The sequence below is a fragment of the Ambystoma mexicanum genome, unplaced genomic scaffold (genome assembly GCF_040938575.1).
Source record: "Ambystoma mexicanum isolate Mex_15411 unplaced genomic scaffold, UKY_AmexF1_1 Mex_scaf1, whole genome shotgun sequence".
Lineage (NCBI taxonomy): Eukaryota > Metazoa > Chordata > Amphibia > Caudata > Ambystomatidae > Ambystoma > Ambystoma mexicanum.
Genome location: NW_027182324.1, coordinates 2,315,165 through 2,341,585, shown reverse-complemented (window position 1 = coordinate 2,341,585; position 26,421 = coordinate 2,315,165). Strand labels below are relative to the sequence as shown.

Genomic DNA, 26,421 nt, shown 5'->3' with positions numbered 1-26,421 from the left:
GGTGAACATTAAAGTCCTAGATGCTGCAAATCTCTATATCTGGATACGGAATGACTGAAAAAAGTTATGTCTCCAGTGTCAAAATGTGTGTAATGCACTAGTAATTCATTTCCTTTATTGACCAGTGAGGTAGCCATGTATGGAGGTGCTGTAGAGTGAAAATCAAGTTTCAAATGGCAGTGATCCATCTGCCTGGATAGCTCAGTCGGTAGAGCATCAGTCTTTTAATCTGAGGGTCCAGGGTTCAAGTCCCTGTTCAGGCGTATCTTTGCTTCTTTTACAAAAAATTTAGCAGGAAATATGAATTGCTCATTCTAATATGTGCTATTTCTGATGGCATCGCAACCTTGGGCAATATGACTCTAAGGTAGTGGAGTCCAGAGTTCTTGGATGCTTTGCCAACATTTCAAGCCTGACTGTGCTTCTAAATAGCATGAAACAGCAATCTTTGTACAAAGTTTTAATATTGGGGAGACAGATTGGTCGAAAAAAAAGCAGACAGGCGCTGCTGAGATTCGAACTCAGGATCTCCTGTTTACTAGACAGGCGCTTTAACCAACTAAGCCACAGCACCTTTTTTGCATCTGGTCTCCTTTCCTTCCTCATGTAATCATTTAGAAGTGAAATCCACTTTTTTAAGGCTGGGCTTCTGTTGCAATATAACTTTTCAAAATGTTTTCCAATTGACTGAAACTCCATTGCACAAAACGAGCATGTCATTAATCGTCGATTTAGAGTGGACTGCATTGCCCAGTGTGTGCATTGAGGAGCACATGTTCGTCTTTACTGGGGAGCAAGTTTGCACTCATGAATGTGGCAAAACATTCAAATCCGTAAGTGGGTGAACATTAAAGTCCTAGATGCTGCAAATCTCTATATCTGGATACGGAATGACTGAAAAAAGTTATGTCTCCAGTGTCAAAATGTGTGTAATGCACTAGTAATTCATTTCCTTTATTGACCAGTGAGGTAGCCATGTATGGAGGCGCTGTAGAGTGAAAATCAAGTTTCAAATGGGCAGTGATCCCTGTGCCTGGATAGCTCAGTCGGTAGAGCATCAGACTTTTAATCTGAGGGTCCAGGGTTCAAGTCCCTGTTCAGGCGTACCTTTGCTTCTTTTACAAAAAATTTAGCAGGAAATATGAATTGCTCATTCTAATATGTGCTATTTCTGATGGCATCGCAACCTTGGGCAATATGACTCTAAGGTAGTGGAGTCCAGAGTTCTTGGATGCTTTGCCAACATATCAAGCCTGACTGTGCTTCTAAATAGCATGAAATAGCAATCTTTGTACAAAGTTTTAATATTGGGGAGACAGATTGGTCGAAAAAAAGCAGACAGGCGCTGCTGAGATTCGAACTCAGGATCTCCTGTTTACTAGACAGGCGCTTTAACCAACTAAGCCACAGCACCTTTTTTGCATCTGGTCTCCTTTCCTTCCTCATGTAATCATTTAGAAGTGAAATCCACTTTTTTAAGGCTGGGCTTCTGTTGCAATATAACTTTTCAAAATGTTTTCCAATTGACTGAAACTCCATTGCACAAAACGAGCATGTCATTAATCGTCGATTTAGAGTGGACTGCATTGCCCAGTGTGTGCATTGAGGAGCACATGTTCGTCTTTACTGGGGAGCAAGTTTGCACTCATGAATGTGGCAAAACATTCAAATCCGTAAGTGGGTGAACATTAAAGTCCTAGATGCTGCAAATCTCTATATCTGGATACGGAATGACTGAAAAAAGTTATGTCTCCAGTGTCAAAATGTGTGTAATGCACTAGTAATTCATTTCCTTTATTGACCAGTGAGGTAGCCATGTATGGAGGTGCTGTAGAGTGAAAATCAAGTTTCAAATGGCAGTGATCCATCTGCCTGGATAGCTCAGTCGGTAGCGCATCAGTCTTTTAATCTGAGGGTCCAGGGTTCAAGTCCCTGTTCAGGCGTACCTTTGCTTCTTTTACAAAAAATTAAGCAGGAAATATGAATTGCTCATTCTAATATGTGCTATTTCTGATGGCATCGCAACCTTGGGCAATATGACTCTAAGGTAGTGGAGTCCAGAGTTCTTGGATGCTTTGCCAACATTTCAAGCCTGACTGTGCTTCTAAATAGCATGAAACAGCAATCTTTGTACAAAGTTTTAATATTGGGGAGACAGATTGGTCGAAAAAAAAGCAGACAGGCGCTGCTGAGATTCGAACTCAGGATCTCCTGTTTACTAGACAGGCGCTTTAACCAACTAAGCCACAGCACCTTTTTTGCATCTGGTCTCCTTTCCTTCCTCATGTAATCATTTAGAAGTGAAATCCACTTTTTTAAGGCTGGGCTTCTGTTGCAATATAACTTTTCAAAATGTTTTCCAATTGACTGAAACTCCATTGCACAAAACGAGCATCTCATTAATCGTCAATTTAGAGTGGACTGCATTGCCCAGTGTGTGCATTGAGGAGCACATGTTCGTCTTTACTGGGGAGCAAGTTTGCACTCATTAATGTGGCAAAACATTCAAATCCGTAAGTGGGTGAACATTAAAGTCCTAGATGCTGCAAATCTCTATATCTGGATACGGAATGACTGAAAAAAGTTATGTCTCCAGTGTCAAAATGTGTGTAATGCACTAGTAATTCATTTCCTTTATTGACCAGTGAGGTAGCCATGTATGGAGGTGCTGTAGAGTGAAAATCAAGTTTCAAATGGGCAGTGATCCCTGTGCCTGGATAGCTCAGTCGGTAGAGCATCAGACTTTTAATCTGAGGGTCCAGGGTTCAAGTCCCTGTTCAGGCGTATCTTTGCTTCTTTTACAAAAAATTTAGCAGGAAATATGAATTGCTCATTCTAATATGTGCTATTTCTGATGGCATCGCAACCTTGGGCAATATGACTCTAAGGTAGTGGAGTCCAGAGTTCTTGGATGCTTTGCCAACATTTCAAGCCTGACTGTGCTTCTAAATAGCATGAAACAGCAATCTTTGTACAAAGTTTTAATATTGGGGAGACAGATTGGTCGAAAAAAAAGCAGACAGGCGCTGCTGAGATTCGAACTCAGGATCTCCTGTTTACTAGACAGGCGCTTTAACCAACTAAGCCACAGCACCTTTTTTGCATCTGGTCTCCTTTCCTTCCTCATGTAATCAATCAGAAGTGAAATCCACTTTTTTAAGGCTGGGCTTCTGTTGCAATATAACTTTTCAAAATGTTTTCCTATTGACTGAAACTCCATTGCACAAAACGAGCATGTCATTAATCGTCGATTTAGAGTGGACTGCATTGCCCAGTGTGTGCATTGAGGAGCACATGTTCGTCTTTACTGGGGAGCAAGTTTGCACTCATGAATGTGGCAAAACATTCAAATCCGTAAGTGGGTGAACATTAAAGTCCTAGATGCTGCAAATCTCTATATCTGGATACGGAATGACTGAAAAAAGTTATGTCTCCAGTGTCAAAATGTGTGTAATGCACTAGTAATTCATTTCCTTTATTGACCAGTGAGGTAGCCATGTATGGAGGTGCTGTAGAGTGAAAATCAAGTTTCAAATGGGCAGTGATCCCTGTGCCTGGATAGCTCAGTCGGTAGAGCATTAGACTTTTAATCTGAGGGTCCAGGGTTCAAGTCCCTGTTCAGGCGTACCTTTGCTTCTTTTACAAAAAATTAAGCAGGAAATATGAATTGCTCATTCTAATATGTGCTATTTCTGATGGCATCGCAACCTTGGGCAATATGACTCTAAGGTAGTGGAGTCCAGAGTTCTTGGATGCTTTGCCAACATATCAAGCCTGACTGTGCTTCTAAATAGCATGAAATAGCAATCTTTGTACAAAGTTTTAATATTGGGGAGACAGATTGGTCGAAAAAAAGCAGACAGGCGCTGCTGAGATTCGAACTCAGGATCTCCTGTTTACTAGACAGGCGCTTTAACCAACTAAGCCACAGCACCTTTTTTGCATCTGGTCTCCTTTCCTTCCTCATGTAATCATTTAGAAGTGAAATCCACTTTTTTAAGGCTGGGCTTCTGTTGCAATATAACTTTTCAAAATGTTTTCCAATTGACTGAAACTCCATTGCACAAAACGAGCATGTCATTAATCGTCGATTTAGAGTGGACTGCATTGCCCAGTGTGTGCATTGAGGAGCACATGTTCGTCTTTACTGGGGAGCAAGTTTTCACTCATTAATGTGGCAAAACATTCAAATCCGTAAGTGGGTGAACATTAAAGTCCTAGATGCTGCAAATCTCTATATCTGGATACGGAATGACTGAAAAAAGTTATGTCTCCAGTGTCAAAATGTGTGTAATGCACTAGTAATTCATTTCCTTTATTGACCAGTGAGGTAGCCATGTATGGAGGTGCTGTAGAGTGAAAATCAAGTTTCAAATGGGCAGTGATCCCTGTGCCTGGATAGCTCAGTCGGTAGAGCATCAGACTTTTAATCTGAGGGTCCAGGGTTCAAGTCCCTGTTCAGGCGTATCTTTGCTTCTTTTACAAAAAATTTAGCAGGAAATATGAATTGCTCATTCTAATATGTGCTATTTCTGATGGCATCGCAACCTTGGGCAATATGACTCTAAGGTAGTGGAGTCCAGAATTCTTGGATGCTTTGCCAACGTTTCAAGCCTGACTGTGCATCTAAATAGCATGAAATAACAATCTTTGTACAAAGTTTTAATATTGGGGAGACAGATTGGTCGAAAAAAAAGCAGACAGGCGCTGCTGAGATTCGAACTCAGGATCTCCTGTTTACTAGACAGGCGCTTTAACCAACTAAGCCACAGCACCTCTTTTGCATCTGATCTCCTGTCCTTCCTCATGTAATCATTTAGAAGTGAAATCCACTTTTTTTAAGGCTGGGCTTCTGTTGCAATATAACTTTACAAAATGTTTTCCAATTGACTGAAACTCCATTGCACAAAACGAGCATGTCATTAATCGTCGATTTAGAGTGGACTGCATTGCCCAGTGTGTGCATTGAGGAGCACATGTTCGTCTTTACTGGGGAGCAAGTTTGCACTCATGAATGTGGCAAAACATTCAAATCCGTAAGTGGGTGAACATTAAAGTCCTAGATGCTGCAAATCTCTATATCTGGATAAGGAATGACTGAAAAAAGTTATGTCTCCAGTGTCAAAATGTGTGTAATGCACTAGTAATTCATTTCCTTTATTGACCAGTGAGGTAGCCATGTATGGAGGTGCTGTAGAGTGAAAATCAAGTTTCAAATGGCAGTGATCCATCTGCCTGGATAGCTCAGTTGGTAGAGCATCAGACTTTTAATCTGAGGGTCCAGGGTTCAAGTCCCTGTTCAGGCGTACCTTTGCTTCTTTTACAAAAAATTAAGCAGGAAATATGAATTGCTCATTCTAATATGTGCTATTTCTGATGGCATCGCAACCTTGGGCAATATGACTCTAAGGTAGTGGAGTCCAGAGTTCTTGGATGCTTTGCCAACATATCAAGCCTGACTGTGCTTCTAAATAGCATGAAATAGCAATCTTTGTACAAAGTTTTAATATTGGGGAGACAGATTGGTCGAAAAAAAGCAGACAGGGGCTGCTGAGATTCGAACTCAGGATCTCCTGTTTACTAGACAGGCGCTTTAACCAACTAAGCCACAGCACCTTTTTTGCATCTGGTCTCCTTTCCTTCCTCATGTAATCATTTAGAAGTGAAATCCACTTTTTTAAGGCTGGGCTTCTGTTGCAATATAACTTTTCAAAATGTTTTCCAATTGACTGAAACTCCATTGCACAAAACGAGCATGTCATTAATCGTCGATTTAGAGTGGACTGCATTGCCCAGTGTGTGCATTGAGGAGCACATGTTCGTCTTTACTGGGGAGCAAGTTTGCACTCATTAATGTGGCAAAACATTCAAATCCGTAAGTGGGTGAACATTAAAGTCCTAGATGCTGCAAATCTCTATATCTGGATACGGAATGACTGAAAAAAGTTATGTCTCCAGTGTCAAAATGTGTGTAATGCACTAGTAATTCATTTCCTTTATTGACCAGTGAGGTAGCCATGTATGGAGGTGCTGTAGAGTGAAAATCAAGTTTCAAATGGGCAGTGATCCATCTGCCTAGATAGCTCAGTCGGTAGAGCATCAGACTTTTAATCTGAGGGTCCAGGGTTCAAGTCCCTGTTCAGGCGTACCTTTGCTTCTGTTACAAAAAATTAAGCAGGAAATATGAATTGCTCATTCTAATATGTGCTATTTCTGATGGCATCGCAACCTTGGGCAATATGATTCTAAGGTAGTGGAGTCCAGAGTTCTTGGATGCTTTGCCAACATTTCAAGCCTGACTGTGCTTCTAAATAGCATGAAATAGCAATCTTTGTACAAAGTTTTAATATTGGGGAGACAGATTGGTCGAAAAAAAAGCAGACAGGCACTGCTGAGATTCGAACTCAGGATCTCCTGTTTACTAGACAGGCGCTTTAACCAACTAAGCCACAGCACCTTTTTTGCATCTGGTCTCCTTTCCTTCCTCATGTAATCATTTAGAAGTGAAATCCACTTTTTTAAGGCTGGGCTTCTGTTGCAATATAACTTTTCAAAATGTTTTCCAATTGACTGAAACTCCATTGCACAAAACGAGCATGTCATTAATCGTCGATTTAGAGTGGACTGCATTGCCCAGTGTGTGCATTGAGGAGCACATGTTCGTCTTTACTGGGGAGTAAGTTTGCACTCATGAATGTGGCAAAACATTCAAATCCGTAAGTGGGTGAACATTAAAGTCCTAGATGCTGCAAATCTCTATATCTGGATACGGAATGACTGAAAAAAGTTATGTCTCCAGTGTCAAAATGTGTGTAATGCACTAGTAATTCATTTCCTTTATTGACCAGTGGGGTAGCCATGTATGGAGGTGCTGTAGAGTGAAAATCAAGTTTCAAATGGCAGTGATCCATCTGCCTGGATAGCTCAGTCGGTAGAGCATCAGACTTTTAATCTGAGGGTCCAGGGTTCAAGTCCCTGTTCAGGCGTACCTTTGCTTCTTTTACAAAAAATTAAGCAGGAAATATGAATTGCTCATTCTAATATGTGCTATTTCTGATGGCATCGCAACCTTGGGCAATATGACTCTAAGGTAGTGGAGTCCAGAGTTCTTGGATGCTTTGCCAACATATCAAGCCTGACTGTGCTTCTAAATAGCATGAAATAGCAATCTTTGTACAAAGTTTTAATATTGGGGAGACAGATTGGTCGAAAAAAAGCAGACAGGCGCTGCTGAGATTCGAACTCAGGATCTCCTGTTTACTAGACAGGCGCTTTAACCAACTAAGCCACAGCACCTTTTTTGCATCTGGTCTCCTTTCCTTCCTCATGTAATCATTTAGAAGTGAAATCCACTTTTTTAAGGCTGGACTTCTGTTGCAATATAACTTTTCAAAATGTTTTCCAATTGACTGAAACTCCATTGCACAAAACGAGCATGTCATTAATCGTCGATTTAGAGTGGACTGCATTGCCCAGTGTGTGCATTGAGGAGCACATGTTCGTCTTTACTGGGGAGCAAGTTTGCACTCATTAATGTGGCAAAACATTCAAATCCGTAAGTGGGTGAACATTAAAGTCCTAGATGCTGCAAATCTCTATATCTGGATACGGAATGACTGAAAAAAGTTATGTCTCCAGTGTCAAAATGTGTGTAATGCACTAGTAATTCATTTCCTTTATTGACCAGTGAGGTAGCCATGTATGGAGGTGCTGTAGAGTGAAAATCAAGTTTCAAATGGCAGTGATCCATCTGCCTGGATAGCTCAGTCGGTAGGGCATCAGACTTTTAATCTGAGGGTCCAGGGTTCAAGTCCCTGTTCAGGCGTACCTTTGCTTCTTTTACAAAAAATTAAGCAGGAAATATGAATTGCTCATTCTAATATGTGCTATTTCTGATGGCATCGCAACCTTGGGCAATATGACTCTAAGGTAGTGGAGTCCAGAGTTCTTGGATGCTTTGCCAACATTTCAAGCCTGACTGTGCTTCTAAATAGCATGAAACAGCAATCTTTGTACAAAGTTTTAATATTGGGGAGACAGATTGGTCGAAAAAAAAGCAGACAGGCGCTGCTGAGATTCAAACTCAGGATCTCCTGTTTACTAGACAGGCGCTTTAACCAACTAAGCCACAGCACCTTTTTTGCATCTGGTCTCCTTTCCTTCCTCATGTAATCATTTAGAAGTGAAATCCACTTTTTTAAGGCTGGGCTTCTGTTGCAATATAACTTTTCAAAATGTTTTCCAATTGACTGAAACTCCATTGCACAAAACGAGCATGTCATTAATCGTCGATTTAGAGTGGACTGCATTGCCCAGTGTGTGCATTGAGGAGCACATGTTCGTCTTTACTGGGGAGCAAGTTTGCACTCATGAATGTGGCAAAACATTCAAATCCGTAAGTGGGTGAACATTAAAGTCCTAGATGCTGCAAATCTCTATATCTGGATACGGAATGACTGAAAAAAGTTATGTCTCCAGTGTCAAAATGTGTGTAATGCACTAGTAATTCATTTCCTTTATTGACCAGTGAGGTAGCCATGTATGGAGGTGCTGTAGAGTGAAAATCAAGTTTCAAAATGGGCAGTGATCCCTGTGCCTGGATAGCTCAGTCGGTAGAGCATCAGACTTTTAATCTGAGGGTCCAGGGTTCAAGTCCCTGCTCAGGCGTACCTTTGCTTCTTTTACAAAAAATTAAGCAGGAAATATGAATTGCTCATTCTAATATGTGCTGTTTCTGATGGCATCGCAACCTTGGGCAATATGACTCTAAGGTAGTGGAGTCCAGAGTTCTTGGATGCTTTGCCAACATTTCAAGCCTGACTGTGCTTCTAAATAGCATGAAATAGCAGTCTTTGTACAAAGTTTTAATATTGGGGAGACAGATTGGTCGAAAAAAAAGCAGACAGGCGCTGCTGAGATTCGAACTCAGGATCTCCTGTTTACTAGACAGGCGCTTTAACCAACTAAGCCACAGCACCTTTTTTGCATCTGGTCTCCTTTCCTTCCTCATGTAATCAATCAGAAGTGAAATCCACTTTTTTAAGGCTGGGCTTCTGTTGCAATATAACTTTTCAAAATGTTTTCCAATTGACTGAAACTCCATTGCACAAAACGAGCATGTCATTAATCGTCGATTTAGAGTGGACTACATTGCCCAGTGTGTGCATTGAGGAGCACATGTTCGTCTTTACTGGGGAGCAAGTTTGCACTCATGAATGTGGCAAAACATTCAAATCCGTTAGTGGGTGAACATTAAAGTCCTAGATGCTGCAAATCTCTATATCTGGATACGGAATGACTGAAAAAAGTTATGTCTCCAGTGTCAAAATGTGTGTAATGCACTAGTAATTCATTTCCTTTATTGACCAGTGAGGTAGCCATGTATGGAGGTGCTGTAGAGTGAAAATCAAGTTTCAAATGGCAGTGATCCATCTGCCTGGATAGCTCAGTCGGTAGAGCATCAGACTTTTAATCTGAGGGTCCAGGGTTCAAGTTCCTGTTCAGGCGTACCTTTGCTTCTTTTACAAAAAATTAAGCAGGAAATATGAATTGCTCATTCTAATATGTGCTATTTCTGATGGCATCGCAACCTTGGGCAATATGACTCTAAGGTAGTGGAGTCCAGAGTTCTTGGATGCTTTGCCAACATTTCAAGCCTGACTGTGCTTCTAAATAGCATGAAACAGCAATCTTTGTACAAAGTTTTAATATTGGGGAGACAGTTTGGTCGAAAAAAAAGCAGACAGGCGCTGCTGAGATTCGAACTCAGGATCTCCTGTTTACTAGACAGGCGCTTTAACCAACTAAGCCACAGCACCTTTTTTGCATCTGGTCTCCTTTCCTTCCTCATGTAATCATTTAGAAGTGAAATCCACTTTTTTTAAGGCTGGGCTTCTGTTGCAATATAACTTTTCAAAATGTTTTCCAATTGACTGAAACTCCATTGCACAAAACGAGCATGTCATTAATCGTCGATTTAGAGTGGACTGCATTGCCCAGTGTGTGCATTGAGGAGCACATGTTCGTCTTTACTGGGGAGCAAGTTTGCACTCATGAATGTGGCAAAACATTCAAATCCGTAAGTGGGTGAACATTAAAGTCCTAGATGCTGCAAATCTCTATATCTGGATACGGAATGACTGAAAAAAGTTATGTCTCCAGTGTCAAAATGTGTGTAATGCACTAGTAATTCATTTCCTTTATTGACCAGTGAGGTAGCCATGTATGGAGGTGCTGTAGAGTGAAAATCAAGTTTCAAATGGGCAGTGATCCCTGTGCCTGGATAGCTCAGTCGGTAGAGCATCAGACTTTTAATCTAAGGGTCCAGGGTTCAAGTCCCTGTTCAGGCGTATCTTTGCTTCTTTTACAAAAAATTAAGCAGGAAATATGAATTGCTCATTCTAATATGTGCTATTTCTGATGGCATCGCAACCTTGGGCAATATGACTCTAAGGTAGTGGAGTCCAGAGTTCTTGGATGCTTTGCCAACATTTCAAGCCTGACTGTGCTTCTAAATAGCATGAAATAGCAGTCTTTGTACAAAGTTTTAATATTGGGGAGACAGATTGGTCGAAAAAAAAGCAGACAGGCGCTGCTGAGATTCGAACTCAGGATCTCCTGTTTACTAGACAGGCGCTTTAACCAACTAAGCCACAGCACCTTTTTTGCATCTGGTCTCCTTTCCTTCCTCATGTAATCAATCAGAAGTGAAATCCACTTTTTTAAGGCTGGGCTTCTGTTGCAATATAACTTTTCAAAATGTTTTCCAATTGACTGAAACTCCATTGCACAAAACGAGCATGTCATTAATCGTCGATTTAGAGTGGACTACATTGCCCAGTGTGTGCATTGAGGAGCACATGTTCGTCTTTACTGGGGAGCAAGTTTGCACTCATGAATGTGGCAAAACATTCAAATCCGTTAGTGGGTGAACATTAAAGTCCTAGATGCTGCAAATCTCTATATCTGGATACGGAATGACTGAAAAAAGTTATGTCTCCAGTGTCAAAATGTGTGTAATGCACTAGTAATTCATTTCCTTTATTGACCAGTGAGGTAGCCATGTATGGAGGTGCTGTAGAGTGAAAATCAAGTTTCAAATGGGCAGTGATCCTTGTGCCTGGATAGCTCAGTCGGTAGAGCATCAGACTTTTAATCTGAGGGTCCAGGGTTCAAGTCCCTGTTCAGGCGTACCTTTGCTTCTTTTACAAAAAATTAAGCAGGAAATATGAATTGCTCATTCTAATATGTGCTATTTCTGATGGCATCGCAACCTTGGGCAATATGACTCTAAGGTAGTGGAGTCCAGAGTTCTTGGATGCTTTGCCAACATTTCAAGCCTGACTGTGCTTCTAAATAGCATGAAACAGCAATCTTTGTACAAAGTTTTAATATTGGGGAGACAGTTTGGTCGAAAAAAAAGCAGACAGGCGCTGCTGAGATTCGAACTCAGGATCTCCTGTTTACTAGACAGGCGCTTTAACCAACTAAGCCACAGCACCTTTTTTGCATCTGGTCTCCTTTCCTTCCTCATGTAATCATTTAGAAGTGAAATCCACTTTTTTTAAGGCTGGGCTTCTGTTGCAATATAACTTTTCAAAATGTTTTCCAATTGACTGAAACTCCATTGCACAAAACGAGCATGTCATTAATCGTCGATTTAGAGTGGACTGCATTGCCCAGTGTGTGCATTGAGGAGCACATGTTCGTCTTTACTGGGGAGCAAGTTTGCACTCATGAATGTGGCAAAACATTCAAATCCGTAAGTGGGTGAACATTAAAGTCCTAGATGCTGCAAATCTCTATATCTGGATACGGAATGACTGAAAAAAGTTATGTCTCCAGTGTCAAAATGTGTGTAATGCATTAGTAATTCATTTCCTTTATTGACCAGTGAGGTAGCCATGTATGGAGGTGCTGTAGAGTGAAAATCAAGTTTCAAATGGGCAGTGATCCCTGTGCCGGGATAGCTCAGTCGGTAGAGCATCAGACTTTTAATCTAAGGGTCCAGGGTTCAAGTCCCTGTTCAGGCGTATCTTTGCTTCTTTTACAAAAAATTAAGCAGGAAATATGAATTGCTCATTCTAATATGTGCTATTTCTGATGGCATCGCAACCTTGGGCAATATGACTCTAAGGTAGTGGAGTCCAGAGTTCTTGGATGCTTTGCCAACATTTCAAGCCTGACTGTGCTTCTAAATAGCATGAAATAACAATCTTTGTACAAAGTTTTAATATTGGGGAGACAGATTGGTCGAAAAAAAAGCAGACAGGCGCTGCTGAGATTCGAACTCAGGATCTCCTGTTTACTAGACAGGCGCTTTAACCAACTAAGCCACAGCACCTCTTTTGCATCTGATCTCCTTTCCTTCCTCATGTAATCATTTAGAAGTGAAATCCACTTTTTTTAAGGCTGGGCTTCTGTTGCAATATAACTTTACAAAATGTTTTCCAATTGACTGAAACTCCATTGCACAAAACGAGCATGTCATTAATCGTTGATTTAGAGTGGACTGCATTGCCCAGTGTGTGTATTGAGGAGCACATGTTCGCCTTTACTGGGGAGCAAGTTTTCACTCATGAATGTGGCAAAACATTCAAATCCGTAAGTGGGTGAACATTAAAGTCCTAGATGCTGCAAATCTCTATATCTGGATACGGAATGACTGAAAAAAGTTATGTCTCCAGTGTCAAAATGTGTGTAATGCACTAGTAATTCATTTCCTTTATTGACCAGTGAGGTAGCCATGTATGGAGGTGCTGTAGAGTGAAAATCAAGTTTCAAATGGGCAGTGATCCTTGTGCCTGGATAGCTCAGTCGGTAGAGCATCAGACTTTTAATCTGAGGGTCCAGGGTTCAAGTCCCTGTTCAGGCGTACCATTGCTTCTTTTACAAAAAATTAAGCAGGAAATATGAATTGCTCATTCTAATATGTGCTATTTCTGATGGCATCGCAACCTTGGGCAATATGACTCTAAGGTAGTGGAGTCCAGAGTTCTTGGATGCTTTGCCAACATTTCAAGCCTGACTGTGCTTCTAAATAGCATGAAACAGCAATCTTTGTACAAAGTTTTAATATTGGGGAGACAGATTGGTCGAAAAAAAAGCAGACAGGCGCTGCTGAGATTCGAACTCAGGATCTCCTGTTTACTAGACAGGCGCTTTAACCAACTAAGCCACAGCACCTTTTTTGCATCTGGTCTCCTTTCCTTCCTCATGTAATCATTTAGAAGTGAAATCCACTTTTTTAAGGCTGGGCTTCTGTTGCAATATAACTTTTCAAAATGTTTTCCAATTGACTGAAACTCCATTGCACAAAACGAGCATGTCATTAATCGTCGATTTAGAGTGGACTGCATTGCCCAGTGTGTGCATTGAGGAGCACATGTTCGTCTTTACTGGGGAGCAAGTTTGCACTCATGAATGTGGCAAAACATTCAAATCCGTAAGTGGGTGAACATTAAAGTCCTAGATGCTGCAAATCTCTATATCTGGATACGGAATGACTGAAAAAAGTTATGTCTCCAGTGTCAAAATGTGTGTAATGCACTAGTAATTCATTTCCTTTATTGACCAGTGAGGTAGCCATGTATGGAGGTGCTGTAGAGTGAAAATCAAGTTTCAAATGGGCAGTGATCCCTGTGCCTGGATAGCTCAGTCGGTAGAGCATCAGACTTTTAATCTGAGGGTCCAGGGTTCAAGTCCCTGTTCAGGCGTATCTTTGCTTCTTTTACAAAAAATTTAGCAGGAAATATGAATTGCTCATTCTAATATGTGCTATTTCTGATGGCATCGCAACCTTGGGCAATATGACTCTAAGGTAGTGGAGTCCAGAATTCTTGGATGCTTTGCCAACATTTCAAGCCTGACTGTGCTTCTAAATAGCATGAAATAATCTTTGTACAAAGTTTTAATATTGGGGAGACAGATTGGTCAAAAAAAAAGCAGACAGGCGCTGCTGAGATTCGAACTCAGGATCTCCAGTTTACTAGACAGGCGCTTTAACCAACTAAGCCACAGCACCTCTTTTGCATCTGATCTCCTGTCCTTCCTCATGTAATCATTTAGAAGTGAAATCCACTTTTTTTAAGGCTGGGCTTCTGTTGCAATATAACTTTACAAAATGTTTTCCAATTGACTGAAACTCCATTGCACAAAACGAGCATGTCATTAATCGTTGATTTAGAGTGGACTGCATTGCCCAGTGTGTGTATTGAGGAGCACATGTTCGCCTTTACTGGGGAGCAATTTTGCACTCATGAATGTGGCAAAACATTCAAATCCGTAAGTGGGTGAACATTAAAGTCCTAGATGCTGCAAATCTCTATATCTGGATACGGAATGACTGAAAAAAGTTATGTCTCCAGTGTCAAAATGTGTGTAATGCACTAGTAATTCATTTCCTTTATTGACCAGTGAGGTAGCCATGTATGGAGGTGCTGTAGAGTGAAAATCAAGTTTCAAATGGGCAGTGATCCCTGTGCCTGGATAGCTCAGTCGGTAGAGCATCAGACTTTTAATCTGAGGGTCCAGGGTTCAAGTCCCTGTTCAGGCGTATCTTTGCTTCTTTTACAAAAAATTTAGCAGGAAATATGAATTGCTCATTCTAATATGTGCTATTTCTGATGGCATCGCAACCTTGGGCAATATGACTCTAAGGTAGTGGAGTCCAGAATTCTTGGATGCTTTGCCAACATTTCAAGCCTGACTGTGCTTCTAAATAGCATGAAATAACAATCTTTGTACAAAGTTTTAATATTGGGGAGACAGATTGGTCGAAAAAAAAGCAGACAGGCGCTGCTGAGATTCGAACTCAGGATCTCCTGTTTACTAGACAGGCGCTTTAACCAACTAAGCCACAGCACCTCTTTTGCATCTGATCTCCTTTCCTTCCTCATGTAATCATTTAGAAGTGAAATCCACTTTTTTTAAGGCTGGGCTTCTGTTGCAATATAACTTTACAAAATGTTTTCCAATTGACTGAAACTCCATTGCACAAAACGAGCATGTCATTAATCGTTGATTTAGAGTGGACTGCATTGCCCAGTGTGTGTATTGGGGAGCACATGTTCGCCTTTACTGGGGAGCAATTTTGCACTCATGAATGTGGCAAAACATTCAAATCCGTAAGTGGGTGAACATTAAAGTCCTAGATGCTGCAAATCTCTATATCTGGATACGGAATGACTGAAAAAAGTTATGTCTCCAGTGTCAAAATGTGTGTAATGCCCTAGTAATTCATTTCCTTTATTGACCAGTGAGGTAGCCATGTATGGAGGTGCTGTAGAGTGAAAATCAAGTTTCAAATGGGCAGTGATCCTTGTGCCTGGATAGCTCAGTCGGTAGAGCATCAGACTTTTAATCTGAGGGTCCAGGGTTCAAGTCCCTGTTCAGGTGTACCTTTGCTTCTTTTACAAAAAATTAAGCAGGAAATATGAATTGCTCATTCTAATATGTGCTATTTCTGATGGCATCGCAACCTTGGGCAATATGACTCTAAGGTAGTGGAGTCCAGAGTTCTTGGATGCTTTGCCAACATTTCAAGCCTGACTGTGCTTCTAAATAGCATGAAACAGCAATCTTTGTACAAAGTTTTAATATTGGGGAGACAGATTGGTCGAAAAAAAAGCAGACAGGCGCTGCTGAGATTCGAACTCAGGATCTCCTGTTTACTAGACAGGCGCTTTAACCAACTAAGCCACAGCACCTTTTTTGCATCTGGTCTCCTTTCCTTCCTCATGTAATCATTTAGAAGCGAAATCCACTTTTTTAAGGCTGGGCTTCTGTTGCAATATAACTTTTCAAAATGTTTTCCAATTGACTGAAACTCCATTGCACAAAACGAGCATGTCATTAATCGTCGATTTAGAGTGGACTGCATTGCCCAGTGTGTGCATTGAGGAGCACATGTTCGTCTTTACTGGGGAGCAAGTTTGCACTCATGAATGTGGCAAAACATTCAAATCCGTAAGTGGGTGAACATTAAAGTCCTAGATGCTGCAAATCTCTATATCTGGATACGGAATGACTGAAAAAAGTTATGTCTCCAGTGTCAAAATGTGTGTAATGCACTAGTAATTCATTTCCTTTATTGACCAGTGAGGTAGCCATGTATGGAGGTGCTGTAGAGTGAAAATCAAGTTTCAAATGGGCAGTGATCCCTGTGCCTGGATAGCTCAGTCGGTAGAGCATCAGACTTTTAATCTGAGGGTCCAGGGTTCAAGTCCCTGTTCAGGCGTATCTTTGCTTCTTTTACAAAAAATTTAGCAGGAAATATGAATTGCTCATTCTAATATGTGCTATTTCTGATGGCATCGCAACCTTGGGCAATATGACTCTAAGGTAGGGGAGTCCAGAATTCTTGGATGCTTTGCCAACATTTCAAGCCTGACTGTGCTTCTAAATAGCATGAAATAACAATCTTTGTACAAAGTTTTAATATTGGGGAGACAGATTGGTCGAAAAAAAAGCAGACAGGCGCTGCTGAGATTCGAACTCAGGATCTCCTGTTTACTAGACAGGCGCTTTAACCAACTAAGCCACAGCACCTCTTTTGCATCTGATCTCCTTTCCTTCCTCATGTAATCATTTAGAAGTGAAATCCACTTTTTTTAAGGCTGGGCTTCTGTTGCAATATAACTTTACAAAATGTTTTCCAATTGACTGAAACTCCATTGCACAAAACGAGCATGTCATTAATCGTTGATTTAGAGTGGACTGCATTGCCCAGTGTGTGTATTGGGGAGCACATGTTCGCCTTTACTGGGGAGCAATTTTGCACTCATGAATGTGGCAAAACATTCAAATCCGTAAGTGGGTGAACATTAAAGTCCTAGATGCTGCAAATCTCTATATCTGGATACGGAATGACTGAAAAAAGTTATGTCTCCAGTGTCAAAATGTGTGTAATGCCCTAGTAATTCATTTCCTTTATTGACCAGTGAGGTAGCCATGTATGGAGGTGCTGTAGAGTGAAAATCAAGTTTCAAATGGGCAGTGATCCTTGTGCCTGGACAGCTCAGTCGGTAGAGCATCAGACTTTTAATCTGAGGGTCCAGGGTTCAAGTCCCTGTTCAGGCGTACCTTTGCTTCTTTTACAAAAAATTAAGCAGGAAATATGAATTGCTCATTCTAATATGTGCTATTTCTGATGGCATCGCAACCTTGGGCAATATGACTCTAAGGTAGTGGAGTCCAGAGTTCTTGGATGCTTTGCCAACATTTCAAGCCTGACTGTGCTTCTAAATAGCATGAAACAGCAATCTTTGTACAAAGTTTTAATATTGGGGAGACAGATTGGTCGAAAAAAAAGCAGACAGGCGCTGCTGAGATTCGAACTCAGGATCTCCTGTTTACTAGACAGGCGCTTTAACCAACTAAGCCACAGCACCTTTTTTGCATCTGGTCTCCTTTCCTTCCTCATGTAATCATTTAGAAGTGAAATCCACTTTTTTAAGGCTGGGCTTCTGTTGCAATATAACTTTTCAAAATGTTTTCCAATTGACTGAAACTCCATTGCACAAAACGAGCATGTCATTAATCGTCGATTTAGAGTGGACTGCATTGCCCAGTGTGTGCATTGAGGAGCACATGTTCGTCTTTACTGGGGAGCAAGTTTGCACTCATGAATGTGGCAAAACATTCAAATCCGTAAGTGGGTGAACATTAAAGTCCTAGATGCTGCAAATCTCTATATCTGGATACGGAATGACTGAAAAAAGTTATGTCTCCAGTGTCAAAATGTGTGTAATGCACTAGTAATTCATTTCCTTTATTGACCAGTGAGGTAGCCATGTATGGAGGTGCTGTAGAGTGAAAATCAAGTTTCAAATGGGCAGTGATCCCTGTGCCTGGATAGCTCAGTCGGTAGAGCATCAGACTTTTAATCTGAGGGTCCAGGGTTCAAGTCCCTGTTCAGGAGTATCTTTGCTTCTTTTACAAAAAATTTAGCAGGAAATATGAATTGCTCATTCTAATATGTGCTATTTCTGATGGCATCGCAACCTTGGGCAATATGACTCTAAGGTAGTGGAGTCCAGAATTCTTGGATGCTTTGCCAACATTTCAAGCCTGACTGTGCTTCTAAATAGCATGAAATAACAATCTTTGTACAAAGTTTTAATATTGGGGAGACAGATTGGTCGAAAAAAAAGCAGACAGGCGCTGCTGAGATTCGAACTCAGGATCTCCTGTTTACTAGACAGGCGCTTTAACCAACTAAGCCACAGCACCTCTTTTGCATCTGATCTCCTTTCCTTCCTCATGTAATCATTTAGAAGTGAAATCCACTTTTTTTAAGGCTGGGCTTCTGTTGCAATATAACTTTACAAAATGTTTTCCAATTGACTGAAACTCCATTGCACAAAACGAGCATGTCATTAATCGTTGATTTAGAGTGGACTGCATTGCCCAGTGTGTGTATTGGGGAGCACATGTTCGCCTTTACTGGGGAGCAATTTTGCACTCATGAATGTGGCAAAACATTCAAATCCGTAAGTGGGTGAACATTAAAGTCCTAGATGCTGCAAATCTCTATATCTGGATACGGAATGACTGAAAAAAGTTATGTCTCCAGTGTCAAAATGTGTGTAATGCACTAGTAATTCATTTCCTTTATTGACCAGTGAGGTAGCCATGTATGGAGGTGCTGTAGAGTGAAAATCAAGTTTCAAATGGGCAGTGATCCCTGTGCCTGGATAGCTCAGTCGGTAGAGCATCAGACTTTTAATCTGAGGGTCCAGGGTTCAAGTCCCTGTTCAGGCGTATCTTTGCTTCTTTTACAAAAAATTTAGCAGGAAATATGAATTGCTCATTCTAATATGTGCTATTTCTGATGGCATCGCAACCTTGGGCAATATGACTCTAAGGTAGTGGAGTCCAGAATTCTTGGATGCTTTGCCAACATTTCAAGCCTGACTGTGCTTCTAAATAGCATGAAATAATCTTTGTACAAAGTTTTAATATTGGGGAGACAGATTGGTCAAAAAAAAAGCAGACAGGCGCTGCTGAGATTCGAACTCAGGATCTCCAGTTTACTAGACAGGCGCTTTAACCAACTAAGCCACAGCACCTCTTTTGCATCTGATCTCCTGTCCTTCCTCATGTAATCATTTAGAAGTGAAATCCACTTTTTTTAAGGCTGGGCTTCTGTTGCAATATAACTTTACAAAATGTTTTCCAATTGACTGAAACTCCATTGCACAAAACGAGCATGTCATTAATCGTTGATTTAGAGTGGACTGCATTGCCCAGTGTGTGTATTGAGGAGCACATGTTCGCCTTTACTGGGGAGCAATTTTGCACTCATGAATGTGGCAAAACATTCAAATCCGTAAGTGGGTGAACATTAAAGTCCTAGATGCTGCAAATCTCTATATCTGGATACGGAATGACTGAAAAAAGTTATGTCTCCAGTGTCAAAATGTGTGTAATGCCCTAGTAATTCATTTCCTTTATTGACCAGTGAGGTAGCCATGTATGGAGGTGCTGTAGAGTGAAAATCAAGTTTCAAATGGGCAGTGATCCTTGTGCCTGGATAGCTCAGTCGGTAGAGCATCAGACTTTTAATCTGAGGGTCCAGGGTTCAAGTCCCTGTTCAGGCGTACCTTTGCTTCTTTTACAAAAAATTAAGCAGGAAATATGAATTGCTCATTCTAATATGTGCTATTTCTGATGGCATCGCAACCTTGGGCAATATGACTCTAAGGTAGTGGAGTCCAGAGTTCTTGGATGCTTTGCCAACATTTCAAGCCTGACTGTGCTTCTAAATAGCATGAAACAGCAATCTTTGTACAAAGTTTTAATATTGGGGAGACAGATTGGTCGAAAAAAAAGCAGACAGGCGCTGCTGAGATTCGAACTCAGGATCTCCTGTTTACTAGACAGGCGCTTTAACCAACTAAGCCACAGCACCTTTTTTGCATCTGGTCTCCTTTCCTTCCTCATGTAATCATTTAGAAGCGAAATCCACTTTTTTAAGGCTGGGCTTCTGTTGCAATATAACTTTTCAAAATGTTTTCCAATTGACTGAAACTCCATTGCACAAAACGAGCATGTCATTAATCGTCGATTTAGAGTGGACTGCATTGCCCAGTGTGTGCATTGAGGAGCACATGTTCGTCTTTACTGGGGAGCAAGTTTGCACTCATGAATGTGGCAAAACATTCAAATCCGTAAGTGGGTGAACATTAAAGTCCTAGATGCTGCAAATCTCTATATCTGGATACGGAATGACTGAAAAAAGTTATGTCTCCAGTGTCAAAATGTGTGTAATGCACTAGTAATTCATTTCCTTTATTGACCAGTGAGGTAGCCATGTATGGAGGTGCTGTAGAGTGAAAATCAAGTTTCAAATGGGCAGTGATCCCTGTGCCTGGATAGCTCAGTCGGTAGAGCATCAGACTTTTAATCTGAGGGTCCAGGGTTCAAGTCCCTGTTCAGGCGTATCTTTGCTTCTTTTACAAAAAATTTAGCAGGAAATATGAATTGCTCATTCTAATATGTGCTATTTCTGATGGCATCGCAACCTTGGGCAATATGACTCTAAGGTAGTGGAGTCCAGAATTCTTGGATGCTTTGCCAACATTTCAAGCCTGACTGTGCTTCTAAATAGCATGAAACAGCAATCTTTGTACAAAGTTTTAATATTGGGGAGACAGATTGGTCGAAAAAAAAGCAGACAGGCGCTGCTGAGATTCGAACTCAGGATCTCCTGTTTACTAGACAGGCGCTTTAACCAACTAAGCCACAGCACCTTTTTTGCATCTGGTCTCCTTTCCTTCCTCATGTAGTCATTTAGAAGTGAAATCCACTTTTTTAAGGCTGGGCTTCTGTTGCAATATAACTTTTCAAAATGTTTTCCAATTGACTGAAACTCCATTGCACAAAACGAGCATGTCATTAATCGTCGATTTAGAGTGGACTGCATTGCCCAGTGTGTGCATTGAGGAGCACATGTTCGTCTTTACTGGGGAGCAAGTTTGCACTCATGAATGTGGCAAAACATTCAAATCCGTAAGTGGGTGAACATTAAAGTCCTAGATGCTGCAAATCTCTATATCTGGATACGGAATGACTGAAAAAAGTTATGTCTCCAGTGTCAAAATGTGTGTAATGGCCTAGTAATTCATTTCCTTTATTGACCAGTGAGGTAGCCATGTATGGAGGTGCTGTAGAGTGAAAATCAAGTTTCAAATGGGCAGTGATCCTTGTGCCTGGATAGCTCAGTCGGTAGAGCATCAGACTTTTAATCTGAGGGTCCAGGGTTCAAGTCCCTGTTCAGGCGTACCTTTGCTTCTTTTACAAAAAATTAAGCAGGAAATATGAATTGCTCATTCTAATATGTGCTATTTCTGATGGCATCGCAACCTTGGGCAATATGACTCTAAGGTAGTGGAGTCCAGAGTTCTTGGATGCTTTGCCAACATTTCAAGCCTGACTGTGCTTCTAAATAGCATGAAACAGCAATCTTTGTACAAAGTTTTAATATTGGGGAGACAGATTGGTCGAAAAAAAAGCAGACAGGCGCTGCTGAGATTCGAACTCAGGATCTCCTGTTTACTAGACAGGCGCTTTAACCAACTAAGCCACAGCACCTTTTTTGCATCTGGTCTCCTTTCCTTCCTCATGTAATCATTTAGAAGCGAAATCCACTTTTTTAAGGCTGGGCTTCTGTTGCAATATAACTTTTCAAAATGTTTTCCAATTGACTGAAACTCCATTGCACAAAACGAGCATGTCATTAATCGTCGATTTAGAGTGGACTGCATTGCCCAGTGTGTGCATTGAGGAGCACATGTTCGTCTTTACTGGGGAGCAAGTTTGCACTCATGAATGTGGCAAAACATTCAAATCCGTAAGTGGGTGAACATTAAAGTCCTAGATGCTGCAAATCTCTATATCTGGATACGGAATGACTGAAAAAAGTTATGTCTCCAGTGTCAAAATGTGTGTAATGCACTAGTAATTCATTTCCTTTATTGACCAGTGTGGTAGCCATGTATGGAGGTGCTGTAGAGTGAAAATCAAGTTTCAAATGGGCAGTGATCCCTGTGCCTGGATAGCTCAGTCGGTAGAGCATCAGACTTTTAATCTGAGGGTCCAGGGTTCAAGTCCCTGTTCAGGCGTATCTTTGCTTCTTTTACAAAAAATTTAGCAGGAAATATGAATTGCTCATTCTAATATGTGCTATTTCTGATGGCATCGCAACCTTGGGCAATATGACTCTAAGGTAGTGGAGTCCAGAATTCTTGGATGCTTTGCCAACATTTCAAGCCTGACTGTGCTTCTAAATAGCATGAAATAACAATCTTTGTACAAAGTTTTAATATTGGGGAGACAGATTGGTCGAAAAAAAAGCAGACAGGCGCTGCTGAGATTCGAACTCAGGATCTCCTGTTTACTAGACAGGCGCTTTAACCAACTAAGCCACAGCACCTTTTTTGCATCTGGTCTCCTTTCCTTCCTCATGTAATCATTTAGAAGCGAAATCCACTTTTTTAAGGCTGGGCTTCTGTTGCAATATAACTTTTCAAAATGTTTTCCAATTGACTGAAACTCCATTGCACAAAACGAGCATGTCATTAATCGTCGATTTAGAGTGGACTGCATTGCCCAGTGTGTGCATTGAGGAGCACATGTTCGTCTTTACTGGGGAGCAAGTTTGCACTCATGAATGTGGCAAAACATTCAAATCCGTAAGTGGGTGAACATTAAAGTCCTAGATGCTGCAAATCTCTATATCTGGATACGGAATGACTGAAAAAAGTTATGTCTCCAGTGTCAAAATGTGTGTAATGCACTAGTAATTCATTTCCTTTATTGACCAGTGAGGTAGCCATGTATGGAGGTGCTGTAGAGTGAAAATCAAGTTTCAAATGGGCAGTGATCCCTGTGCCTGGATAGCTCAGTCGGTAGAGCATCAGACTTTTAATCTGAGGGTCCAGGGTTCAAGTCCCTGTTCAGGCGTATCTTTGCTTCTTTTACAAAAAATTTAGCAGGAAATATGAATTGCTCATTCTAATATGTGCTATTTCTGATGGCATCGCAACCTTGGGCAATATGACTCTAAGGTAGTGGAGTCCAGAATTCTTGGATGCTTTGCCAACATTTCAAGCCTGACTGTGCTTCTAAATAGCATGAAATAACAATCTTTGTACAAAGTTTTAATATTGGAGAGACAGATTGGTCGAAAAAAAAGCAGACAGGCGCTGCTGAGATTTGAACTCAGGATCTCCTGTTTACTAGACAGGCGCTTTAACCAACTAAGCCACAGCACCTCTTTTGCATCTGATCTCCTTTCCTTCCTCATGTAATCATTTAGAAGTGAAATCCACTTTTTTTAAGGCTGGGCTTCTGTTGCAATATAACTTTACAAAATGTTTTCCAATTGACTGAAACTCCATTGCACAAAACGAGCATGTCATTAATCGTTGATTTAGAGTGGACTGCATTGCCCAGTGTGTGTATTGGGGAGCACATGTTCGCCTTTACTGGGGAGCAATTTTGCACTCATGAATGTGGCAAAACATTCAAATCCGTAAGTGGGTGAACATTAAAGTCCTAGATGCTGCAAATCTCTATATCTGGATACGGAATGACTGAAAAAAGTTATGTCTCCAGTGTCAAAATGTGTGTAATGCCCTAGTAATTCATTTCCTTTATTGACCAGTGAGGTAGCCATGTATGGAGGTGCTGTAGAGTGAAAATCAAGTTTCAAATGGGCAGTGATCCTTGTGCCTGGATAGCTCAGTCGGTAGAGCATCAGACTTTTAATCTGAGGGTCCAGGGTTCAAGTCCCTGTTCAGGCGTACCTTTGCTTCTTTTACAAAAAATTAAGCAGGAAATATGAATTGCTCATTCTAATATGTGCTATTTCTGATGGCATCGCAACCTTGGGCAATATGACTCTAAGGTAGTGGAGTCCAGAGTTCTTGGATGCTTTGCCAACATTTCAAGCCTGACTGTGCTTCTAAATAGCATGAAACAGCAATCTTTGTACAAAGTTTTAATATTGGGGAGACAGATTGGTCGAAAAAAAAGCAGACAGGCGCTGCTGAGATTCGAACTCAGGATCTCCTGTTTACTAGACAGGCGCTTTAACCAACTAAGCCACAGCACCTTTTTTGCATCTGGTCTCCTTTCCTTCCTCATGTAATCATTTAGAAGTGAAATCCACTTTTTTAAGGCTGGGCTTCTGTTGCAATATAACTTTTCAAAATGTTTTCCAATTGACTGAAACTCCATTGCACAAAACGAGCATGTCATTAATCGTCGATTTAGAGTGGACTGCATTGCCCAGTGTGTGCATTGAGGAGCACATGTTCGTCTTTACTGGGGAGCAAGTTTGCACTCATGAATGTGGCAAAACATTCAAATCCGTAAGTGGGTGAACATTAAAGTCCTAGATGCTGCAAATCTCTATATCTGGATACGGAATGACTGAAAAAAGTTATGTCTCCAGTGTCAAAATGTGTGTAATGCACTAGTAATTCATTTCCTTTATTGACCAGTGAGGTAGCCATGTATGGAGGTGCTGTAGAGTGAAAATCAAGTTTCAAATGGGCAGTGATCCCTGTGCCTGGATAGCTCAGTCGGTAGAGCATCAGACTTTTAATCTGAGGGTCCAGGGTTCAAGTCCCTGTTCAGGCGTATCTTTGCTTCTTTTACAAAAAATTTAGCAGGAAATATGAATTGCTCATTCTAATATGTGCTATTTCTGATGGCATCGCAACCTTGGGCAATATGACTCTAAGGTAGTGGAGTCCAGAATTCTTGGATGCTTTGCCAACATTTCAAGCCTGACTGTGCTTCTAAATAGCATGAAATAACAATCTTTGTACAAAGTTTTAATATTGGGGAGACAGATTGGTCGAAAAAAAAGCAGACAGGCGCTGCTGAGATTCGAACTCAGGATCTCCTGTTTACTAGACAGGCGCTTTAACCAACTAAGCCACAGCACCTCTTTTGCATCTGATCTCCTTTCCTTCCTCATGTAATCATTTAGAAGTGAAATCCACTTTTTTTAAGGCTGGGCTTCTGTTGCAATATAACTTTACAAAATGTTTTCCAATTGACTGAAACTCCATTGCACAAAACGAGCATGTCATTAATCGTTGATTTAGAGTGGACTGCATTGCCCAGTGTGTGTATTGGGGAGCACATGTTCGCCTTTACTGGGGAGCAATTTTGCACTCATGAATGTGGCAAAACATTCAAATCCGTAAGTGGGTGAACATTAAAGTCCTAGATGCTGCAAATCTCTATATCTGGATACGGAATGACTGAAAAAAGTTATGTCTCCAGTGTCAAAATGTGTGTAATGCACTAGTAATTCATTTCCTTTATTGACCAGTGAGGTAGCCATGTATGGAGGTGCTGTAGAGTGAAAATCAAGTTTCAAATGGGCAGTGATCCCTGTGCCTGGATAGCTCAGTCGGTAGAGCATCAGACTTTTAATCTGAGGGTCCAGGGTTCAAGTCCCTGTTCAGGCGTATCTTTGCTTCTTTTACAAAAAATTTAGCAGGAAATATGAATTGCTCATTCTAATATGTGCTATTTCTGATGGCATCGCAACCTTGGGCAATATGACTCTAAGGTAGTGGAGTCCAGAATTCTTGGATGCTTTGCCAACATTTCAAGCCTGACTGTGCTTCTAAATAGCATGAAATAATCTTTGTACAAAGTTTTAATATTGGGGAGACAGATTGGTCAAAAAAAAAGCAGACAGGCGCTGCTGAGATTCGAACTCAGGATCTCCAGTTTACTAGACAGGCGCTTTAACCAACTAAGCCACAGCACCTCTTTTGCATCTGATCTCCTGTCCTTCCTCATGTAATCATTTAGAAGTGAAATCCACTTTTTTTAAGGCTGGGCTTCTGTTGCAATATAACTTTACAAAATGTTTTCCAATTGACTGAAACTCCATTGCACAAAACGAGCATGTCATTAATCGTTGACTTAGAGTGGACTGCATTGCCCAGTGTGTGTATTGAGGAGCACATGTTCGCCTTTACTGGGGAGCAATTTTGCACTCATGAATGTGGCAAAACATTCAAATCCGTAAGTGGGTGAACATTAAAGTCCTAGATGCTGCAAATCTCTATATCTGGATACGGAATGACTGAAAAAAGTTATGTCTCCAGTGTCAAAATGTGTGTAATGCACTAGTAATTCATTTCCTTTATTGACCAGTGAGGTAGCCATGTATGGAGGTGCTGTAGAGTGAAAATCAAGTTTCAAATGGGCAGTGATCCCTGTGCCTGGATAGCTCAGTCGGTAGAGCATCAGACTTTTAATCTGAGGGTCCAGGGTTCAAGTCCCTGTTCAGGCGTATCTTTGCTTCTTTTACAAAAAATTTAGCAGGAAATATGAATTGCTCATTCTAATATGTGCTATTTCTGATGGCATCGCAACCTTGGGCAA

At 40.9% G+C, this 26,421-nt stretch overlaps 25 non-coding genes across 25 annotated transcripts; 1 reads left to right on the top strand and 24 right to left on the bottom strand.

Annotated features, from left to right (window-relative positions):
- Positions 1-500: 500 nt before the first annotated feature.
- Positions 501-574, bottom strand: TRNAT-AGU (transfer RNA threonine (anticodon AGU)). Its single transcript has one exon. It is a non-coding gene; the product is annotated as a tRNA-Thr (tRNA).
- A 766-nt stretch (positions 575-1,340) lies between these two features.
- TRNAT-AGU (transfer RNA threonine (anticodon AGU)) lies at positions 1,341-1,414 on the bottom strand. Its single transcript has one exon. It is a non-coding gene; the product is annotated as a tRNA-Thr (tRNA).
- Positions 1,415-2,180: 766 nt separating this feature from the next.
- On the bottom strand, positions 2,181-2,254 carry TRNAT-AGU (transfer RNA threonine (anticodon AGU)). Its single transcript has one exon. It is a non-coding gene; the product is annotated as a tRNA-Thr (tRNA).
- A 767-nt stretch (positions 2,255-3,021) lies between these two features.
- Positions 3,022-3,095, bottom strand: TRNAT-AGU (transfer RNA threonine (anticodon AGU)). The gene has a single exon. It is a non-coding gene; the product is annotated as a tRNA-Thr (tRNA).
- Positions 3,096-3,861: 766 nt separating this feature from the next.
- TRNAT-AGU (transfer RNA threonine (anticodon AGU)) lies at positions 3,862-3,935 on the bottom strand. The gene has a single exon. It is a non-coding gene; the product is annotated as a tRNA-Thr (tRNA).
- A 767-nt stretch (positions 3,936-4,702) lies between these two features.
- On the bottom strand, positions 4,703-4,776 carry TRNAT-AGU (transfer RNA threonine (anticodon AGU)). The gene has a single exon. It is a non-coding gene; the product is annotated as a tRNA-Thr (tRNA).
- Positions 4,777-5,233: 457 nt separating this feature from the next.
- TRNAK-UUU (transfer RNA lysine (anticodon UUU)) lies at positions 5,234-5,306 on the top strand. The gene has a single exon. It is a non-coding gene; the product is annotated as a tRNA-Lys (tRNA).
- A 1,916-nt stretch (positions 5,307-7,222) lies between these two features.
- Positions 7,223-7,296, bottom strand: TRNAT-AGU (transfer RNA threonine (anticodon AGU)). The gene has a single exon. It is a non-coding gene; the product is annotated as a tRNA-Thr (tRNA).
- Positions 7,297-8,904: 1,608 nt separating this feature from the next.
- On the bottom strand, positions 8,905-8,978 carry TRNAT-AGU (transfer RNA threonine (anticodon AGU)). Its single transcript has one exon. It is a non-coding gene; the product is annotated as a tRNA-Thr (tRNA).
- Positions 8,979-9,744: 766 nt separating this feature from the next.
- TRNAT-AGU (transfer RNA threonine (anticodon AGU)) lies at positions 9,745-9,818 on the bottom strand. The gene has a single exon. It is a non-coding gene; the product is annotated as a tRNA-Thr (tRNA).
- Positions 9,819-10,586: 768 nt separating this feature from the next.
- Positions 10,587-10,660, bottom strand: TRNAT-AGU (transfer RNA threonine (anticodon AGU)). The gene has a single exon. It is a non-coding gene; the product is annotated as a tRNA-Thr (tRNA).
- A 767-nt stretch (positions 10,661-11,427) lies between these two features.
- On the bottom strand, positions 11,428-11,501 carry TRNAT-AGU (transfer RNA threonine (anticodon AGU)). Its single transcript has one exon. It is a non-coding gene; the product is annotated as a tRNA-Thr (tRNA).
- Positions 11,502-12,269: 768 nt separating this feature from the next.
- On the bottom strand, positions 12,270-12,343 carry TRNAT-AGU (transfer RNA threonine (anticodon AGU)). The gene has a single exon. It is a non-coding gene; the product is annotated as a tRNA-Thr (tRNA).
- A 768-nt stretch (positions 12,344-13,111) lies between these two features.
- On the bottom strand, positions 13,112-13,185 carry TRNAT-AGU (transfer RNA threonine (anticodon AGU)). Its single transcript has one exon. It is a non-coding gene; the product is annotated as a tRNA-Thr (tRNA).
- A 1,606-nt stretch (positions 13,186-14,791) lies between these two features.
- Positions 14,792-14,865, bottom strand: TRNAT-AGU (transfer RNA threonine (anticodon AGU)). Its single transcript has one exon. It is a non-coding gene; the product is annotated as a tRNA-Thr (tRNA).
- Positions 14,866-15,633: 768 nt separating this feature from the next.
- TRNAT-AGU (transfer RNA threonine (anticodon AGU)) lies at positions 15,634-15,707 on the bottom strand. The gene has a single exon. It is a non-coding gene; the product is annotated as a tRNA-Thr (tRNA).
- A 767-nt stretch (positions 15,708-16,474) lies between these two features.
- Positions 16,475-16,548, bottom strand: TRNAT-AGU (transfer RNA threonine (anticodon AGU)). The gene has a single exon. It is a non-coding gene; the product is annotated as a tRNA-Thr (tRNA).
- A 768-nt stretch (positions 16,549-17,316) lies between these two features.
- On the bottom strand, positions 17,317-17,390 carry TRNAT-AGU (transfer RNA threonine (anticodon AGU)). The gene has a single exon. It is a non-coding gene; the product is annotated as a tRNA-Thr (tRNA).
- A 767-nt stretch (positions 17,391-18,157) lies between these two features.
- TRNAT-AGU (transfer RNA threonine (anticodon AGU)) lies at positions 18,158-18,231 on the bottom strand. The gene has a single exon. It is a non-coding gene; the product is annotated as a tRNA-Thr (tRNA).
- A 1,607-nt stretch (positions 18,232-19,838) lies between these two features.
- On the bottom strand, positions 19,839-19,912 carry TRNAT-AGU (transfer RNA threonine (anticodon AGU)). Its single transcript has one exon. It is a non-coding gene; the product is annotated as a tRNA-Thr (tRNA).
- Positions 19,913-20,679: 767 nt separating this feature from the next.
- Positions 20,680-20,753, bottom strand: TRNAT-AGU (transfer RNA threonine (anticodon AGU)). Its single transcript has one exon. It is a non-coding gene; the product is annotated as a tRNA-Thr (tRNA).
- A 767-nt stretch (positions 20,754-21,520) lies between these two features.
- On the bottom strand, positions 21,521-21,594 carry TRNAT-AGU (transfer RNA threonine (anticodon AGU)). Its single transcript has one exon. It is a non-coding gene; the product is annotated as a tRNA-Thr (tRNA).
- A 767-nt stretch (positions 21,595-22,361) lies between these two features.
- TRNAT-AGU (transfer RNA threonine (anticodon AGU)) lies at positions 22,362-22,435 on the bottom strand. Its single transcript has one exon. It is a non-coding gene; the product is annotated as a tRNA-Thr (tRNA).
- Positions 22,436-24,044: 1,609 nt separating this feature from the next.
- On the bottom strand, positions 24,045-24,118 carry TRNAT-AGU (transfer RNA threonine (anticodon AGU)). The gene has a single exon. It is a non-coding gene; the product is annotated as a tRNA-Thr (tRNA).
- Positions 24,119-24,885: 767 nt separating this feature from the next.
- On the bottom strand, positions 24,886-24,959 carry TRNAT-AGU (transfer RNA threonine (anticodon AGU)). The gene has a single exon. It is a non-coding gene; the product is annotated as a tRNA-Thr (tRNA).
- Between the last annotated feature and the right edge of the window lie 1,462 nt (positions 24,960-26,421).